The 21,170-nt window shown below is 48.8% G+C and overlaps 1 protein-coding gene and 1 pseudogene across 7 annotated transcripts in view; one reads left to right on the top strand and one right to left on the bottom strand.

Annotated features, from left to right (window-relative positions):
• Nucleotides 1-21,170, bottom strand: part of TRAPPC9 (trafficking protein particle complex subunit 9) — a 547,275-nt gene that overhangs the window by 453,217 nt on the left and 72,888 nt on the right. The window lies entirely within an intron of this gene.
• Nucleotides 396-4,246, top strand: LOC144283799 (uncharacterized; annotated as a pseudogene).

Below are 21,170 nucleotides of genomic sequence, written 5' to 3' on the forward strand. Positions count from 1 at the left end.
CCGTATGGTTAGATACTAACACTTACCCAACAGTGAAATGCTATCACCACCCCACTGCAGGATCCACGACGGGATACCTCATTTCTAAGCTCACGCAGCTCATGAGCAAGGCTGGGTCTCTGAGCCTAGGCTTCTGAAACCCAGTGCTCTTTCCACCATATGGAGTGACTTCCTTGGGCATCACTGTGCCCATTTCACAGAGAGGGAATCTGAGGCTTCAGAAGGCCATGTGAATTTCCTGGGCTCGATCTGTAAGTGGCTAAATTACATTCAAACTCAGAAGAGATAAGTTCAAAGTCTTTGTTTTTTCCATTTTGTCACACTACCCACCCACACTGCCCCATAATGTGAAAATATAGAGGAAAATACAGATATCTTGAAACAGCCAATCCAACATGTCCAGCAAGGTGAGCATCTTACAAAGCAAGAAAAACCAACTTAGCTTTTCTTCATTCTGCATATACATCCATGCAGAATAATGGTCCAACTACAAAGGTCAAAATGGTCTCATGTGTCACCACTATAAAGATTAACGATCTGTCCAAACAGCAGATATTGAATAAGCCCTGTCACATCCCAAGAAAACAAGCCCTTCCTTAACAGACTGCTGATGGACGTCGATAAACCTGCCATGAGCAGCTGCCTCCTACCCGCATAACTCCGTTCTCGTTTCTCACTTCATTTACATAGTGGCAAGTCAGGGACTCTGATAAGCAATCATTCGAGTACACCAGGAGATTAAATATTTTTCCTTGTTCTTTCCAACTATGTACACATGTTCTTCCAGGTGAAAGGCAATTATGTTAAGCCACTAGCTCGTTATACCACCATCCACTTAAAGCACTACCTAGAAAATATTTAAGTATCTCTAGAGATCTCAATAAAACACCCCAAAGGGGAAATTATCTTAAGAATAAAGACTTAATAAATAATTAGAAAGAATCATATCATATCTGTATATCCAATTATGAAGTAATAGAAAAGCTACGGTACAGTAACAGTGCAAACTTACACAATCATTAACAACGAGATTTACAAAGAGTTTGCAATAATATGGAAAATTTCTGTTGGAACACCCGGGTGGCTCAGCGGTTTAGCTTCTGCCTTTGGCCCAGGGTGTGATCCTGGAGTCCCGGGATCAAGTCCGACATCGGGCTCCCTGCATGGAGCCTGCTTCTCCCTCTGCCTGTGTCTCTGCCTCTCTCTGTGTCTCTCATGAATAAGTGAATAAAATCTTAAAAAAAAAAAAAAAGGCTTCTAAAAAAAAGTTTCTGTTATGTGCAAAACCAGGATGCAAAACTATATTTATAAAATAAATTCAGTTTAAAAATAAATCCAATTTAAAAAGAATAGAAAACAATACCAAAAAAACTACACTGAAATGTTAAGTGTTGATCCATGCAGGATTATACATAATGTTTTTTCTGTTTATGTTTTCCAAGATTTCTAAAATGAGTATACACTATTTGTACAATAAAATTAGTTCAAAAATACTTAGAAATGAATTTTCAAAAGCAGTTTTATAAAGAAAAGCCAGGGTTTGTTTATAACTGCTCCTCATGCAAAAAGAAGACAGCATCCTGGGGCATCCGGTGGTGCAGCTGGTTGGGCATCTGACTTGATTTCCACTCAGGTCATGATCTCAGGGTCATGGGATTGAGCCCCACATTGGGCTCTGCACTCAGCAGGGAGTCTTCTTGAGTCTCTCTCTCTCTCTCTCTCTCTCTCTCTCTCTCTCCCTCTACCTCCCCACTGCCTCTCTCTAAAATAAAAGGAGGAGGAGGAGGGGGGAGGAGAGGGAAGAAGAGAGGAGGAGGAGGAGAGGGAGGAAGGGGGAGGAGAAAAAGAAGACGAGGACAACGACAGCAGCACCACCCTGAATGCTGTTCTCCACAATGCTCAGAAGTGCCACTGCAGCAACTGACATTTAATGGGGACTGACCACATGCCTTGCACTGTGTCTAACACTTTACATATACTATCTCATTAAATCGTCCCCAAAAGCTTACATGAGGGAGCTTTCCCCTGTCATTCCGATTTTACAGATGAGCAAACTAAAGCTTGGGTAGATCTTCCTCCTAGTCCAGTGAGCCTTTCACTTCTCCATCAGGTTCTCCCTTGTAGTAAAGGGCATCGTTCATCTAAAACCATCCCATATTTCACTCAACAGTCCTTTAACCAACGAATATTGGGTATCTGCCATGTGTAAGGAAGATCCCTACCTTAGCCATTCAATTGGATTACCACCTCTTCAAGGACATCATGATCCCCTAACTCCTTAGTCTCCTACTATGCCTGGTGGGATCTCCATTAATACACAGTAACAAATAATTTGTTAGCTGTTAGTAGTAAAAGGCATTTGTTAAAGTAAGAGGCAACATAAATTAATTCAGTTCCTCATGTATTGATTACTTTCTAGGTAAAACCACAATCCAGAAGGATGAATGATCAAAGATGAATAAGGTATTGCCCTGTCCCCAAGGAGTCTGTGATCTAATGAGGGAACCAGAACAAAATCACTCTCAGGACATAATGAAATGAGGCTGAATTGAGAACTAAATAGGTAAGGAGGAGGTGAAGAGGGGCGGCACGGAAAACAGGGAAAGTAGGAGGACAGAGCACTCTAAGATAGGAACAGCATGGAAAACCACATGGCATGCATAAAGAACAACAAAAAAGTCCAATATATAGGAAATACAGATTATGCAGATGGAAGTGAAGTGAAATTAGGCTAAAAAGATGGTTTAGATCTGAGACTTAACAGGAGAGGCAGTCACTGCAGCCTTGCAGGGAACAGAAGGATATGACTTTGCTTGCATTTCAAGGAGATACTTCTGGCTTCGGTGTGAAGAAGGGATCATAAGAAGAGCCAGGAAGCAGGATATTGTTAAGAGTCCAAGAAATAGGTGCCGGAAGTCTGAACCATGGCTGTGACCATGGAAGGGAGGAGGGATCCCACATGAAAAAAAACTTTAGCGTTAATGGATATAGAACCTATCCAAGCAGTCAAGAGGATGTAGGAATGGGCAGCACAATTTGGGGTCGACTCCAAAAGTTTTAAGCTTCCAAGAAGAAAATAGTGACACCCTCAAGGAAAAAACAATGAATTCAACTGGGGATATGGTGAATGCAGGACCCTAGGACATCCAGGGGACACGCCAGCTTTTATGAGGAAATTAAAGCCCAGAGATCAGGATTGGAAGTATAATTGTAGGAGAAGCAGCTGCAGCTCCATGCCGAGGAGGCAGGAAGCCAAGTGCGAGCAAGAGCTGGGTGGACACCAAGGCGGGGATCACCACCATGGAGGGGGTGCAGCGCGAGATCCAGGGACCGCAGCAGCAAGCCCGTGACACCAGGGACAGGGCCGGGCACCTGCGGCGGGGAAGTGGAAGGAAAAGGCTGAGGCTCGGGTGGCCTCCCTGAACCGCAGAATCCAGCCGGGAGAGGAGGAGCTGGGCCGTGCCCTGGAGCGCCTGGCCACTGCCCTGCAAAAGCTGGAGGAAGCCGGAAGCCGCTGATGAGAGCAAGAGAGGCAGGAAGGGCACTGAAAACCGAGCCTCAGAGATGAAGAAAAGACGGAACTCCAGGAAATGGACCTGGGAGAAGCGGAGCACACTGCAGAAGAGGCACAGGGGAGGAGGGAAGGGGGGGGCCGGGGGCTGGTGACCACTGAGGGGGACCTGGGACGCATAGGAGCGAGCCCAGCTGGCCGAGTCCCACCGCCGGCAGATGGACGGGCAGACAGGCAGGCCGGACCGACGCACCGGAACCCGAAGCGTCTCGGCGCTGCTGACGGCCAGCACTCTCAAGAGGGAGACAGACAAGGACGACATCGAGATGCCCACGGATCAACTCCAGGAGGCAGAGACCGGCGCGGAGTTTGCCTGGAGCCACGTAACGGAGCTGGAGAGGCCCCGTGATGACGCAGAGGAGCACCCCGGGCGGCAGGGGCGGGTGCCGGCCGGCCTCCGCCTGACCGGAGACGCAGAGCACCCGGCCCCCGACCTGCTGCTGCCGTCCCTCCGACCCCGGCTCCGCCTGAGGCCAGCCAGCCCGAAGCCGGCCTTCGATGCCAGGGCTGACCTCTACCTGAGGCTGCCTCCTCCCGCCGCCTCTCCCGCCCCAACCCCTGGGTCTTCGTCACCAAACGGTCTCTGCCTCTCCCCAGAGGTCCCAGCTGGGCCTGCGCCTGAGCACCTTCGGGAACAACGTTGAAGGGAACGTGAGCACAGATGCGAAGGAGTGACCATCTGTAAAACATTCCGAGTAACCCCACAGTTGTGAAGGTGCCTCCAGGGAGGCCGCTTCCCAGCTCACTGCACACCGCCCTCTCGGCGGGGGAAGTGCCCGTCTGCCCTGCTGAGAGCCCAGAAAGGTGATTCCAGGACGAACTGGCCAAAATCATGCCTAGGGGCTTCACCTCTAAGGTATCTTTGAGCACTTTTTTTTTTCATCAGAGGTGACCAGAGTGAGACCTCTCCCTGAGACCAACTGCTTGTCCTGTCTTTACCCCAACCACTCACAGAAAGGATCATGTTCCCCTTGTGCTCAGGTGACCACTTACTTGCTCTCCTGCCTCCTCAAAAGAAAAAAGAAAATTATGTGTTTTCCACTGATTTAGTCCCATAAGACAAACTCCCCTCCTCCCCGTTTCGTGGGTCCGAAGCTGCCATCTTCTAAAAGTGCCACCTTGCTAGGCTTTGTATCACTTAGCACTGGAGAAATCTTGAATAGCTTATGCACAGAACTATTTTTAAATTTTTTATTACTTTGAAACTTTGCTTCTTTAGGGTTGGAGCACATTGGCCACCCCATCTGGGCTCTATAGTCTGTGGGATGGCAGTGTACTGACGTTTTAAAGTTTCTTTTCCTGCTCAGTTCTTTTTGGTGAGGTTTCTGTGAAGTCTGTTAGGTATGCACCCTGCAGCTTATCGGCTTAAAATGCACACTCCTTCGGTGGGCTCTCCTTGGGAGCCGATTGGGAGAAAGAAACCAATAGTGCAACCGTTTTGATACTGAAAATTGACAAGTGTCTTTTTAAAATAAAGAACCAATCCCTCCCAAAAAGGGGGGGGGAAAGGAACCATAACTGTAAAATCATGAGTAAATTTTTATTTTAAAAAGTATACTTTAGGGACGCCTAGGTGGTTCAGCAGTTGAGCGTCTGCCTTCAGCTCAGGGCGTGATCCTGGAGTTCTGGGATCAAGTCCCACATCAAGCTCCCTGCAGGGAGCCTGCTTCTCCCTCTGCCTGTGTCTCTGCCTCTCTCTTTCTGTGTCTCTCATAAATAAATAAATAAAAATCTTAAAAAAAATAAAAGATAAAAGATAAATAAAAAGTATATTTTAACTATACCAAGAGCTTAACTCTTAAATCCCCAGCACAAATCTTCACAGAACATTTTAAATTTATACCCTCGTTGATCCACTTTGTAATTTGTTTTTTCATAACTTTGTTTTTCAAAATCCAAATCATTACTTTTATGTTATACTAATTTCATAATTTTTTAAACCAAAAATGTCTTTCTAGCTGCTCAGGTTTCTTCCCCAAGGACAAATATGTAAGTGAAGTAAATATACTTCTGTGTCACATCCTTGAGGTAAAAAACCTTTCTGGTTTTATGACATGTGATCACAAATTACGATGTTACAAAAGATTTTGTTTTGCAGAGATTTCTAGCTCCCAGATCCAGGAGCCTGCCTGGCCTCTGGGTCACCTGATGCGGAACTAGGAGACACAGAGGCAATGTCAAAGTGACGACCACAGAAATATCTGGAAAATGCACAACTTCTCTCTCTTCCTGCCTTCCCTCAGCCTTGTGACACAAATAAAGGCTGAGGGTCCATCTCCCCCAGAGAGAGGCCAAGAGAGCACCTGCCCCAGGCCAAGTTCCAACCTACTCTGACACTGACAAACTTCTAACACATTTTCTCTGGGCTGAGGAGCAAAGCAATGAGCTGGTGATCAAATGATGAAGCTGAATAAATTCAATCCGACATTTTTCCATTGCATCCAATCTTTGTCTTTCAAACAAATGACAACCATATCCCGGCTGACAGATGACCCCGGTACAGATACAGACTAACGTGTGGCATCTCCTGCTGGCCACCCAGCAAGGTGGGCCCGGTGCCTCATCAGTGCAAGGCAAGGAGACAGCATTCAGTGAGTGCATGGCACAGAGAAGGCGCAAGCCAACGGCTGTCAGGACCTTCTTGGGACTCAGAAACCCTCACTTGGCCAAAGCCTGGTCACGGTCTCCCTGTGCCCTGAAGGTGCTGCCCCTGTGAAAAGATAGGGAAGGGCACCCTAAGACGATGAATACCATCTGTCTCGGTGAGTGAGGAAATGAATCAGGCTTCACAGGGGCAGGCCTGTGACAGTGAGCACTGGGGATCAGGAAAGCAGAGACGGAGCACTCACCCCGAGAAGGATCCCACCAGAAAGGCAGGAACAAACCTGAGAGGAAGGCACCGGATCCGAGGCACACACACTGGCACCAAAGGGTCCCAACTCTGCCGCATGCTGCACAGGTGCGGGCTGCTGAGGGCCCTGCCCAGGCCTGCAGAGCTGCAAGGGAACGCTAGCTGCATGCCTGTGGTGTGCTGGGTGCTGGTCGTGGAGTGTGGGGTGTCCGTCACCCTACCGGAGAGATGAGCGAAGTTTTCCAGAGACTGAGAAACCGCTCCTCTCATGTCACATCACATGAGGCCCCGCCACAGGGCCCTGCTCCCCCGTCAGGTCCCCGCCACAGAGTGGCCTCCAAGAGCTCCAAGCCCCAGCCAGAAGTGAGTGCTCCTTCCCGTCACCCAGGATGGTCCTTTCCCCATCCTCCAGCACCTGCAACTTTTTATGTCATTGTTTCATCCTTTATATCCATCAACAGCCACACAGACACCACTCTGCTCCTGACTCTGGAACACTCTCTTACCCCACTGCTGGGTTAGCCACACAGATAGTAGAGCCTTGAGGTTCAGGAGAAATAAGTCCCTGGACCTTTGCATCTTCCTTGTTCCACTAAAATTATCCCCAAAAGTGCACAAAACATGACTGAAACATCAGGCGAGCCCATGGACACTTGGTGAGATCGCTCATCTTCACAACGATGACAGTAACAGACACCACAGTCAGCCAGGCTCAGTCACCAGCCCTGTGACAGTTTCTTACACCATCGCCAGTGTGGGCACAATCCAAAACTCCTGCCTCTGCAGAGGTTTCAATGTACTATGTAACACAGACCCTCAGGTCACACGGGAACTGGTATTCTGCACTGGGGTTTCAGTATTCGGTGAATGGCATAGAGGATCTCTTCCCCTACAAAGGGGGGGTCATCTGTACAGATAATCACCCAGGGAACAGTCTAAAGAAGGTCTTTGCATTTTATCTCACTGAGGGATATGCCATTTCTTTCCCCCAAATAGATCCCTTGCCACTTACAACTTACAAGTTGCTTAGTCAATATTAATTTGAATTTAACTCAATCTCTTAAAGAAAAAAAAAAAAAGATACACAGAAAAGCCTGCACCAATACCTCCTTCTTCTCGCTTAAATCAATGAAGCAGGACACCAGGGAGATGTGATGGTGGCATGGGCCAATCAACTTTACTCTGTCCACATGCTACACATAGAAGAGAAACTAACAGTGATGCCTGGGGGGCTCAGTGGTTGAGCGTCTGCCTTTGGCTCAGGGTGTGATCTCGGGGTCCTGGGATCAAGGCCCACATCAGGGCTCCCTTCATGGAGCCTGCTTCTTCCTCTGCCTATGTCTCTGCCTCTCTCTCTCTCTCTCTCTCTCTCTCTCATAAACAAATAAATAAAATCTTTAAAAAAGAGAGAGAGAGAAGCTAACAAGTATGTACCACTGGTCATAAGAGACTGCGCAGTACACAGGGACTCATTTCAAATGAGTCTGTTCCATTTCAATTCCCCTGCCAATTCTAAAAGGCAAGTGTTGTTACTTACTGCAAGCCATTGTGACCTCTTTTGTGGGTCATAAATATCAAGCTAGTGGGTACTGACTAGCATCCCATGGGATAGAATAGGATGGATCACAGTTCATGTTCTGGGCTGAATTACGTCCCCTACAAGTTCGTATGTTGAAGTCCTTGTGCCCAGCAGGGTCCCGGGAATATGTATGAATTTGGAGACAAGGCCTTTGAAGAGGTAAAGTGAGGTCGCACGGGGCCCTAATCCAATCTGACTAGTGTCCTCATGGGGAGAGGAGATTAGAACACGGACTCACACAGAGGGCTACCATGTGAGGACAAAGGGAGAACGCGTCTCCAAGCCAAGGAGGAAGGCCTCCAGGGAAACCAACCCTGCCAGCACCTCAGTCTTAGACCCCCTGCCTCCAAACTGTGAGAAAAGAAGTTTCTGTCGTTTAAACCACCCACCCTGGCACTGTTATGGCAGTGGAGCTGGCTGATAGAGGACATCACACACAGCAGGAACAGATGTCACTTCATGAAACATTCCGGTTTACAAGCAAAATGTCTGTCCTAATCTGGGTTATGGTCAATATTGTTCCAATGATTGTTGCAGTGATTGCAGGTGAGCCCAGGAAGGTACTGAAGATACTGGGGATGAGTCCTCACCTTGATTCTCTGCTCCAGGAACGACATGTGAACGACGTGTGTTGAAACACTTCTGCACGTCAAAAGCAAACCAACAGTGACAATGACGGTTTGCTGAACACATACTATGTTTCAGACTCTTCAGATACGCGGTCTCCAATTCTAACACCGGCACGTCAAGGGAGGCACAATCCTCACTTTACTATCCAGAAGGAAACGGCCAGGAAAAACAAGGCAGCTGGATTTAGCGAGCACTGAGTGAGCCTCTGTGAGTCAGATTTTGTGCCAAGCTGGGGCTCGGGAGAAAGGAAGCCCCAGTTCCAGCTGTCCAGCTTCACACATGCAGTCTGCAGACGTGAAAACTCGTGATTAACATGCAACATGATGAGCACTGTTACATAAGTGTGGGGGGAAACTGAGAAGAAAGGCTTTTTCTGCTACCTGAAGGTGTCAAGGAAGATATGAGAGGTGGGCGAGGTTAGTGCTACATTCTGGGTAGTAGAAACCCTGAAGAGAAAGCACAGATGTGAACACCAAGGCTCTGTTCTGGGAACAGCAGCTAAGCCTGGTGCCTCCACAAGGGGGTTGGGCCGGGCCAGACTGAAAAGGACACTGCAAAGCACGCCAGGGACTTGAACTCTAGTTGTAGGGATGGGAACCTTGCGTGCTATCTCAGGGGAAGGCTGCTAGGGATAAATACCTGCTGTGGGAAGATCCCTTGACACTCCAGGTGGCCGAGAGGCAAGAAACATCTTGGGAGACAAGAACATCCCTTGGAAGTGCTGCCATATTCTAGACCAGAAATGGTAGGCCGGCACTGGGCGTGGTGGACGGTGGCCAGGTGAACAGGACAGCAGGACGCCACTCCATGCTGACAGCTCACACCACCTGGCCCACGGTGTTCCAAAGAGGCTACGTACAAAAGGGCCTTTTGTGATACCGCCCCAGGATGTTCTATTTTGGTTCATCTAAAACTTGGCAAATTAGTATTTTCCCATAACGACTAAATCCACTAATATATTTGGGATTTGACACACTGATAGTTTTTCTTCACCTCATTATTTTACATGCGTGGTTTCTCGACCAAGAATGCACTCCATTAGCAGGTACTTATTATGTTGTACTACACGGTATTTATCTCTTCAAACAGAACTAAAAGGAAGTCAAAAGCTTCCCTTCATTCTACCCGGTTTTGGTTCAACCCCTTCTGTCTATTTCTGAACAAACAAAAGGGATTGTATAAACTACAGTGGAAACAAATTATACCCCTTTGTTGAGGAGCTCCCACATAACAGCTCATAAGCTTATCCTTCCTTCTCCCCACCCAGGTGAAAAATGAAATCCAATCAATCAAAACTCTCCAAGAATCCACATATGCCATCTGGAAAAAAAAAATACAAGGGGTAAAAAAGCATGTCAAGAATGGAAAATGTGAAGTAAAATAATATATATTACCTTGACAATTTCAAGATTATGGCCTTCCTTTTTGGCCAGAGTTCATACTGTCGTTCCTTACGCCTTGCTATGCAAAGCTAACGGGTAAAAACTCAAGTCTAAAGACTGTATGTGCTTCTTAATGGGAATAAGACACGACATGCAGAGTTTGAAGTCCAAGCCCTGTGTTTTAATCTGCTAGTCCATATTACAGGAGACTCATGACTGTTTGGGTCATGCCATTTTACCCAGAATCACCAAAACCAAAATCTAGTAAAATGATGTATTATTTTTTAATACCATTTTATAATTTACTTAAATTCAAAAAATGTAAAGAAGACATATGAACATACCCATGAGTATAAAAGTGAGTGAGTATAAAAGTGAGTGAAAAGTACAATTCACAAAAAGTCTAGGATGGCAGTAAGCGAGAGCATGGGGGTGGGCGACGCAGAAGTGGGCATGTCCAGGCCTCATCCTGCCCCCAACACCGCACAGTGCTGTGCCTGCTGCCCTGACTCCCTCACTGAAGACTGCTTTGATGGTACACCTGACTCAACGACTGCCAATTTTACGTCAGCCTCAGGCTCTCTCTTTTCAATAAAAGCATTTCACCAAATCATAACTGTGACACAGCTTACGTAGTTTTGCATGACTTTTCACATATATAGTTGTACAAACCACAAGAAATCTTATCGGGTGTCAGGCAACAAATCTGATTTGGGCAATGCTGCTTCCACAGTGCAGGGGTACTGAGGGTCCCCCTCTGAGGGTTCTATGCATTCACTGCCTAGCCAAGCAAATAATGATGGCAGAGGAGAAAAGGAAGATGCTGGTTTTCAGAGATAAGTGAAGACACAGAAGGTAAAAATACCCCACTAAGAATTTCTATATATCAGAGGCCATTTCTCAGCCCACGGAGCACACCTGCTGTGAGGGACTCCCAGGGGTCCTGGTGAAGGGCAGACTCCTGGGCCTTAGGTCCAGACGGGACCCTGGAACTGGCCCTGCACTTTGTAGCTAGCTGCTGGCTCAGCAAGATTCTCTTGCAACCTGTGAGTATTTCCCCTGAGGGCTAGGTGTAATTTGAACCAAATACCCTTATCCATAAGCAGCTAAGTACTACAGAAGAGAGGAGAGACTCATGAGCCTCCTGCTCCAAGACAGAGGGAGGGATGATCCGCACTGTCTTTAATCCTCATAGCAGGTTCATGTGCCCATTTCACAAGCAGGAAAGAGGGGGTAGAAGGACATTGGGATGACTTTCCTCGTTGGGCAGCGAGCGAACAAACACTGAGTGGGCACCTGCCATACATAGTCCTAGGTGTAGGCAGGTGTCTGCCCGGGACAGACAGATCCCTTCCCCAAGGAGCTCATGATCTAGCAAAGAGGGCGGCTACTTGTAAAAAGCAGAGAGATACAGGGTGCCATGAAGCAGACAAATACAGGGTGTCTGACCTCAGACCGGAGAGTTGCAGAAAAGGCAGTCGCACGAATATCTTAGGGAAACAAAGCAGAAAGACCCAATGCATGGTCCTGGACACAAGGTGGAAATGAGCTTCCCTGGAGAGACAGAAGCAAGAGCAACTATGGCTAAAGCTAAGTCAATGAACGGAGGTTGGAGGGAGACTGGTTTGAGGACCTAACAAGGGGAAAGTGATGGGAGCCTGTGGATGGTCTGAAGCAGAAAAGTGACAAGGTGGAGGACTATAGGCCAAGGAGACCCTTAATGGCCAGATGCGGCAGCTGAGGCTTTGCAGTGGTTTCCACTGTATCTGTGAGGGCACGGGTGGTGACAAGTGACCACCTTTGGGATCTATTTAAGAGGTAAGACCCTGAGGACTTGCTGATAGGACTTAGATGCAGGTCTCATGGTGAAGAAAACAAGAATGCCTTCATGGTTTCTGGCCTCAGCAACTGGCCAGGCAGTGGTGGCCCTGGCTGGGATGGGGAGTGAAGATGGGGAAGGCAGTTAGTCTGGAGATCCGTGTGAGGAAAAGCAGAGTCCTGCTGAGACCCATCAGGAGAAAGCACAGATGGGGAAGAGGAAAGCGTTGAATGGACCCTCCCCGTGGACACTCAAGGCGCCAAGACAGAGCCAGCAAAAGTGCTGTGAGGGAGAGCAGGCCAGGAGCTGAAACCATGAAAGTGTGAGGAGGAGGAGGAGGACCAGAGTATTCATAAACAACCCCAACCAAAGGAAAAGTAAGCTGTGATGAGTCCTGATGACATGCCCATACAAAGAGTGGGGGTTTCTGAAGGAGGACTCCAGAAGTAGAAAAGGTAGAAAAGGCTGTACCCCATCTCTAGGCCCAAGGTACATAGGGTATCAGGGCAGAAGCAGCAGCCACTTGAGAGGACAGCAGGGAAGCAGTGCCCCCAGGGAAGAGCGGTTTCCCGGGGCACTGCTGGCATCGTGATAGGACGTGCCTTGTCGTGTGGGACCTGCCTGCCCCTACATTTGGCTCTTGTTCCTCAGACTACGTGCAAATGACAAGCATGGCCACCCTTATACTGGAAACACTGCCACACATTTCCAAACTCCCACACTCAAGAGCCACTAGCTTGATGATATGAGAAGGCTAAGGGGCCATTCAGGGAGAAAATGAGGCTGAGCTGAAATAGGGAGTTCACGACAGCAGACTTTAAGTTCCTAAAGTAAAAGGACCTGCTGGGGGTGGTGGGGACACAGAGTATATCTGTTTCCAATGTCAAGGTCTGCTGAGACCACCACCAAATGTTTAAAATATTTTCCTACTACTTTCAGCTTCAGTCCAGGGAAGCACTTGTGGGAGGCATCCTGACCCTTTAAACCTGCCTGACACCAGCCTGGTATATGACAGCACTGGACAGATTTTACAGTTAGCTGTGCATACATCCTCCAATGAGGGCTAAAAGATGGGTTCTAGGCTTGGTTTTTCCTGAATAACTGGGAGTCTCTGGGCAAACTACTAAGCATCTCAAAGCATCAGAGACCTCATCAGCCCAGTGGCTGGGACCCTATCTGCCTCCCAAATCCAACAAATGAGAACCAAATGAGGCCAGAAACAGGAAAGCAACCAGAAGACTGCAGAAGAGGTTTGTATGAAAAGCATACAATTAGTATATAAACACATAGGAAAAATACTCAACCTTGCCAGCTACCAAGAAAATACAAATTAAAACAATAAGGTAGCCTTCTGTACATACTGAATCAGCAGCCCGGCTGCTAGCAGTATAATCAGAACAATGCTTTCAGAGGCAATTTGGCAATATGCTTTAACAGCAATAAAAAATGTTCAAAATGACTGATCCAATAAGCCCTCTCTGGATAAAATCTCTGTCCTGCTAAAAAAGCCAAAGATCTAAAGATGTTCACCACGGCATTGCCAATAACAGCAAAAACAGACCAGATAAAGAACTAAAAGCAAAGCAAAGTATTTATTATTAGCGCATTCAAGAAGACGTGAATGCCAACATGCATTGCTAGCTAGCTACAGGAACCATACCAGGTTCTCTCTGAGGTGATAAATAGGTTTCAAATGACTGTGAGGAAAAGTGCACGTATCTGTGAACATACTGAAAGTGCACATTTTGAGTGGACGAATTATGTGGTCCATGAATGAAGTCTCCAGAATCTTGTTTTTGAAAAGTGGAAAACAGGGGCACCTAGGTGGCTCAGAGGGTTGGGTGGCTATCTCTTGACTTCAGCGCAGGTCAGGATCGAGCCCTGCCTTGGGCTCTGCACTCAGCAAGGAGCCTGCTTGAGGATTCTCTCGCCCTCTGCCCCTCCCCCACCTGCTCATGCACACATGCGCTCTCGCTCTTTCTCTCTAAAATAAATCTTAAAAAAAAAAAAAAAGACATATATTATTCATGCATTCAACAATATGTGCATGCCAATCTGTGCCACAAGGTCCCGGGGGGGGGTGGGGGGGGAGGAGGAGAAACAGCCAGTTAGAGACCCTGCCCTCAGAGTGCTTGCAGCCCTGCCAGGGAGTCTGTCCATCAAATTAAAGCAATTGGCATATGGCGAGCCAGAAGGGCTCCTGTGGGCAAGTTACATGCACCGGTGGGAACGCTGCAAGGGAACACAAGCTGGCCCCAAAGGACTAAGAAAGGCTCCATAGATAAATATACACATGGTGTCTACACGGAGATGTGAAAGATGAGCAAACGTAAGCCAAGGAAGGCAGGCAGGAAAAAGCAAAGGGAAAAGGGATGAGCAAGAGAGTCACCCAGGTAGGATGCACCACGTCTACATCTATCCATCCATCCATCCACAGATACTTTTGTTTCCACTTCTTGGCCAATTATACACAGTGCTGCTATGAACATTCATGGGCAGGTTTCTGTGTGGACATACGTTTTCAAATCTCTTGAGTAAACACCTACTCAGTGGAATTGCTGGGTCATACTGCACAACTACTGATCATCCACTTTGCTTCCCCAAATTCCAGACAACAGAATCACACCAAACTACTGTACCCAACATTCCCTAACAAAGTAAATACCCTTAAGTCCACCAGCATTACAGAAAGAACTTCTAAGTGAAACTATTTCTTCTGCTCAGCATGTTCTAGCAAACACCAATTTGTTCTTCAAGGTCAAGATCACCTTCTTCATGGAACATTACTGCAAACTCTTCAACCTCTGAAAAGAACTGTCAACTGCCACATGATGCTTCTGTATCCATCTGTTTTTATGGACTCCTCTCTCCCCTTAACCAGGACTCTTCCTCAGGCCTGTTCTCTAGAGACAATCACCCAAGATGTTCTCATCACTGAATGGCCACTATAAGGTCAGACACCGCGCCAGGCTCTTGGCACAACACCTAGCTGAAAATTAATAGCCCTGTGAGATGCTCCTGTTCTCGGCGTACAGGTAAGAAAACCAGGGCTGAAGGAAGTTAAATTATTTGTCCAAGGTCCCAGAAGTTGTAAAGACAACAGTATCCAAATTCAAGTCTGGGGCAACTCAGAATCTGATATACGGGACCACCAAACATTGCAAGGGCGTGGGAAGGAACAGGCAGGAAGAGGGAGAGACCAAGAAGGAGCAAGTACAGGATACTGAGCACAGCAAACACTTAGCTCTCGACATTTCCAAAGCCCCCCATCTCCCATCTCATCTGTGCTTCATGATGATGCTTACAGTGAAGGAGGAAATGCATTTTCATTCCCATAAAATAATATGGACAAGGAAACCAGGCTTCGGCACCCTGCTTCAAAGGTAGCTCACACGTGAGTTCCTGAAGGAGGATGCCTGCAGAGGCCTGAGCCACAGCCCCTCAGCCAGGCCTCCTGCCCAGACCCCCAGCAGCCAGGGTGGTGGGAAACAGGCCTGTGGGGCTGGGAGGACCGAGGACTAGAAGGTCAGGAAGGCCTCTCACGCCTTCAGGTCAGACTGGAGTGACACAGGGAGGCGCCCACGTGAGGGCTGGGGCACAGTGCATCCGGAAGAGAGAAAGGGCCTGAGAAAGCAAACAGGTTCAAAGGAGAGAAGGACCCCTACCTAAGCAGGGCAGTGTACGAGACACAGTGAACCAGAGAGCATGGGGCAGGCAGGGATCAGGGCACCCAAGGCGCTGGAAACCACGGGTTAGCAAAGACAAACCCTCCCATAATGGACTAGACGTTGTATCTTAGGTTTTGTAAACCAAGAGGCTGATCATGGATGTTACGTAGGTACTTACATACAGCAAGTGAGAAAACACACTTCCTATTGGTGAAATGCAAAATACATAATTGAGTACAATTTTTGTTAACACAGATTTAAAAATGAGAAGAAAAAAAATTTTGGAGGGTGATGACATTTCATCTAATCAGCGTTCAAAGATCAAATCCTTATCATCAAACTGATCACAAGTGTTCCTCTATAAAAGCCTTTCTTGTCAGGAAGGCCAGATCCACCCAAAAGGTGGGAGCAGATCTGACCCACAAGCCACAGCGAGCTGACCCATGTCATAAACCACGATGAGGGATCTAGGTTTCTTCAAGGCACAATGAGGCCACGGAGGCCGGACGCAGGAGGGCGTGTGGTCCGACACAGCTTCCGAGAGCTCGCCCAGGCTGCTCACTAACGAGCTAAGGAGCGAGCTGAGGAGAGAGAGAATGAACGCAGGAAGATCAGCAGGTAATGAGTGCCTGCTCCCCACTCCGGCTGTGGGGGTGAGAGTGGGGGGCTGCGGCACAGACTGCCCTGCTCCCCGGAGGAGCACCCGAAAAGGCAGGTGGGGGAAGGCGAGAGAAAGCTTCAGGGGAGAGGAGACGATGCTCCTACTGAGGGTGAAATCTCGGGGGAGAGCAGGCTGGACACATGGATCTGAGGGCCAGCAGCACAGAAGCAGCGCTCCAAGGCAGGGCGTGGACACATCACAGCACGTGAAAGGTGACACCAAGGGCCACACACTGTGGGGCTCTGTTCACTTGAGACACCTAGGACAGGCAGATTTAGGGAGACAGAAGCAGATCACACCTGCTGAGGGATGGGGTTGGGGGGCCTGGGGAACAGTGTCTGAGGGGTACAAGGCTCCTGCAAGGTGGACATCACAGGGTGATGGGTACCTGCAGCGGGTGAACTGTGCAGTACATGAGTTCCTTCTCAATAAATTTTCTTAAAAAAATAATAATATAGTTTAGTAAGATACTCGGTTTCCTGGAGGCAAAAGCACACCTGCTGTGTGGGGGACGGGCCGCACCACAGCTGCTCTGAGGTCTGTGATGCTCAAACATCCACGGGCTGCTGGAGACCCAGGTCTGGGGCTCAGAGACGGAGCCTCTATTCTGACCTCGGGTTGTAACAGCAAATTGAGTTCATGTTCTAGATGACAAGGCCTGGGATTCTGTGTTCCTCCAGCTGGACCATGAGCTGAGGGGCTGATCTAAATCCACACCTTCAATGGCAAGGCAGCAAGGGTCACGTTCCCAACAACTCAAGTGCGGGAGAGGCAGGACGCCAGATGGCATGGAGGTGGCAGCCTGGCCAACCACTGTTCGCCAGGAGATGGTGCCTCACGGCTCTGCTGGTCCCTCATCCTTATCCCTCTTTCCTTTCCCACCTGCCACCCACATCCCTCCCTGCTCCCATCAGACAAGAGGAGCCCTGCTAGCACTGCTACTGCTAATCATCAAATAGGACACAAATCAGAGCATCTGCACATCTGCTAGCCCTCTGGGCTCACTCTGCTGTGTCCTTGACAAGAGATTCCATTTCTCTTGGGTCTTCTTAAGGTACCTCAGGCGAAAGAACCTGCAACCTCTGACCAAGGAGCTGGAGTCCAGGGCCCCTGGGAGGGAAATAACACAGATGTCTCAGAACATTCATTAAGCACTTTTATGCATTAGACACACTGTCATGCATGTCAGGTACCTTATCTCTACTCGACAGAGTCCTGCCAAGTAGATGAAACACTGGATCTTTGGAAGGTTTTTGACCTTGTATCCTCCAGCAAAGTTCTGAACACAGTAAAACACAAAAATCCTTTAGACCTCCGCAGGGAAAGCCCAAGCAACTACGTGAAGTTTAAATTTCACTAATAAAGCATCCGACCCTATAATAAGAACACAGCATTCTCTGCTACCGTAACACGGTAAAACAAGTCTCATGTCAGAAGCTCCTTAATTCAAGATCATTCACTGGTCGTCCCACAGTCTCAGCAGCACCCCTCCCTCACCCTGGGTCTGTTTACTGTGGCACCAACAGGAGTGATCAGGGGTTCTGCTCCTTCTCAAGGGACTCCTGTGCAGCACACAGGACCAGGTCACAGGACCAGGTTTGTAGCCACTACCCACGGAGCTCACCAGTCCACTGCCGTGCTGCCGTGGAGGCTGCACCTGCATGCCCAGGGACCCCCAGTCAATGATCATAAACAGTAACACAGCCATGCTTCCCATGAAGAGTCCACAAATTCTCAAGTTAGTACTTCCATCTTGAAAAACATGACAAGGGCAGCCCGGGTGGCTCGGCAGTTTAGCACCTGTCTTCAGCCCATGGCCTGATCCTGAAGACCCGGGATTGAGTCCCATCTCAGGCTCCCTGCATGGAGCCTGCTTCTCCCTCTGCCTGTGTCTCTGCCCCTCTCTTTCTCTCTCTCTCTCTCTCTCTCTCTCTCTCTGTGTCTCTCATGAATAAATAAATAAATAAATAAAATCTTAAAAAAAAAAAGAAAAGAAAAACATGACAAGAGTCCCAGGAACCAGATGCCTTTTGTGTTAACAACTATCCTCTTTAACTCATGAGTTCACTCTTAACCTGCACACATGAGACAGTACATGTGGGGGAGGACGGGGCAAGAAGCCCCCAGGCCATGGCCTCTCCATCTGCAAATACTCAGGCTGACATACAACAAGGAGGCTAGGAAGCCCTTCCCTCAAGCCCAGGATCAGTGATTTCTTTCTTGGCTGTTCTTCTAGTCCACATTTCATTTCAATGCAGCAGTATTTAGGAATGTTAACTATCAACTCTATAAATGATACCATGAGCTCTCCAGGGGAAAGGTCATCAAGTAAATTAAAATATCTATCATTAGGGGCATCTGAGTGGCTCGGTTGGTTAAGCAACCAACTCTTGATCTCAGCTCAGGTCTCAAGCAGGGTCATGAGTTCAAGACCTGAACTTTAAAAGAAAAATAAATAAATAAATAAAACTTTAAAATTAAAAAATAAAATATCTATCATTAAAATGAAAACTACCTCACAACTGTGCCATCCTCGTGTACAAATGAGAAAACGGAGGCCCAGAAAGACTGCCACCATTGATCTGAGGTGACAGCCAGCAGCTGGCTGGGAAGAACTCTTTAAACTTCCTGACTTTTGTCCTTTTCTCCGAAGACTCCAATTAACCAAATACCATTACACAGGCCTTTAAGGAGACGGCTCTTTGTTCCACAGTCCGACAACATGACCTCCAATAACCACCAAGCTCCTTCCCTCCGGAGCTCCAGAAAGGAAGACAGCCATTGACCAACGAAGGACACGAGGATTCTTCCGCTATAGTCATGAGCAGCGCATGAACGAAGGGAGCGGAGTGGGAGACCCTGGTGGTGCTGGGACTTGTCAGAGACTGGTGATAGGGAATCCAGACCTAGAGGAGCGGACAGGGAACGGGGTGGGGGAAGGAGAGAGTACAAAGGCCCTGCCACAGGTCGGGGGATGTGGATTTAAGAGAAAAAGCCTGAGATGAAGCAAGTGAAGGTGTGAGCAGCTCAGGGCAAGGACACAGGGCCCTGTCTTCACAACTCATAGCAACATGAGACTGCGCAGAGTTAAATGGGAGCCGTGTGGGGAAAGAGAGAGAGAGCACAATCATGACAAAAGGAGGGCCATGTGCCGTGGGTCAGGAGGTACTCAGAACTTGAAAAAAAAAAAAAAGCCCAGTGGGAAGAGTCCACTCACCCTGGACATTGTGCCGGGCACTGCATCGTCACTGAAGCTGGGTGGTGGGGAGGGTGAGACACCGTCGGGTGGCTGAGGAGAGCAGTCACCCATCAAAAAGCAAAAATTCAACACATCAAACAACAGACCCAGGCCCACATCCCCACTGGACACTAGAGTCGGCCTGTTCTGGGGACTCTGCCTTCATCTGCCCCTCACACTTCAGAGGATCCCAAGGTGCCAACCGTTCATCTAGCCAGCTGTCATGATGGTCTTGCTGCTCAACGAAAATCCACTAGGTGCAGAGGAGAAGTGGCCTCACCATCCGCAGGTGCCTCTCTGTGAGCAGTGATGACCAGCACCCCCTGGGGTGCTCCAAGCCCAAGGGATACAAACAAGCACCACAAGTGGTAAATGCTTCAAGGTCATTAGCAACAAGGAGCTGCGGGAGGAGTCACTGTGGGAGTCACCTGGGGGAAACAGACGACCCCGAGTCCCAGCAGGTGGCATGGGGACAGACACCTCTCATGAGAAGAGAACAGCACACAACAGGCTTTCACGGTATGTGCGATGAGAAGTCCACGCAGCCTGCCTGGATGAAGTTCAAGGACACACAGGGTGTGGAGGAGGAGATTACACAAGAGGAATCTCACCCAATCCCTCGAACTTCGTGAGGAGCCAGGGTCCTCAACAGCCTCTGCCTAGAACACAATGGATTACATACGTAGTTTACATAATAGCTATGACGGAACCCCTTCCTCTCCTGTTTTAGAAACGCACAGGAGTCAGACCGACCATTTCCCTGCTTCTGTAAGGGCCATCGCACACCAACTCAGTCCTTCTGCTTTGAAACTGACCATTACGGAGTCTTTGTGTGAGTTCTGGCATAAATGCACACTGGAACTCATGTACTGAAGCCTCACACCCACAGTAGATCCTGCAGCCCAGGAGACTGCCACAGGGAATAGGGACCAGCCACAGGCACAGGGACGGCAATACACGCTGATTTCAAAGCTGGGAGGACAGAGGAAGCACACCTGACCGATGCCAGGGTGCAGGCTGAAGGAGCACAGTGGCTGAGCTGTGGCAGGTCCCCATTGGGACACTTTGGGCATGAAGGATGGATCCCCCAGGTGACACGAGTGCTGCCCTCTCCTGGGATTGTTCCCAGCTGGAAAGAGCCACCTCGTCCAAGCCCATGCCCCCTTCCTGGGAACGATGTGCATCCAGCACCTGGGTGTGGGAGTAGGAGGCCTAGCCCCTCACCACATAGCAAGGTATCTCTGCCTGGGGCAGCCGAGGCCTCTCCAGAAACTGCCTCACCAGGCACTGCACTGCCAGTCACTGAGCCTGGCTTGGTGACCATGCAGGCCAGCTCTGCGGGGGCGGGGCCTCTGCTAACACCGTTCTGAGGCCCAGCCTTCCTCTGCCCAATCTGGCCTCCTTCTCCTCCCTTCAACTGGTATTGATCCCCGGAGCACTTCCTAATAAATACCCCCCGCACTCATCTCCAGGGCAGAGAGTGTGTCCCAAAGAAGCCAATGGGCAACATGCACTGCCTGGCTGCACGGCCCAGGCAGAAAGGGAGGTGTGCTGGGGAAGCAACAGAGCTGCACCGCGGATGTGCTCACTTTCAAGTGCCCGTGGGACATGCAAATGGAGACAGCCTGCAAGCAGCAGGATCAACATAGCTGGGCCCAGGGTAGAATGTGGGCTGGAAACAAACAGGGCATGATTGAAACCCAAAAAGCAGAGGCTGGACGGGAGAGTAAGTAAGAGTAAAAGCACATGATGGACGGGAGAGGCCAGGAGA

This window comes from Canis aureus, chromosome 14, assembly GCF_053574225.1.
Source record: "Canis aureus isolate CA01 chromosome 14, VMU_Caureus_v.1.0, whole genome shotgun sequence".
In the NCBI taxonomy this organism is placed as follows: domain Eukaryota; kingdom Metazoa; phylum Chordata; class Mammalia; order Carnivora; family Canidae; genus Canis; species Canis aureus.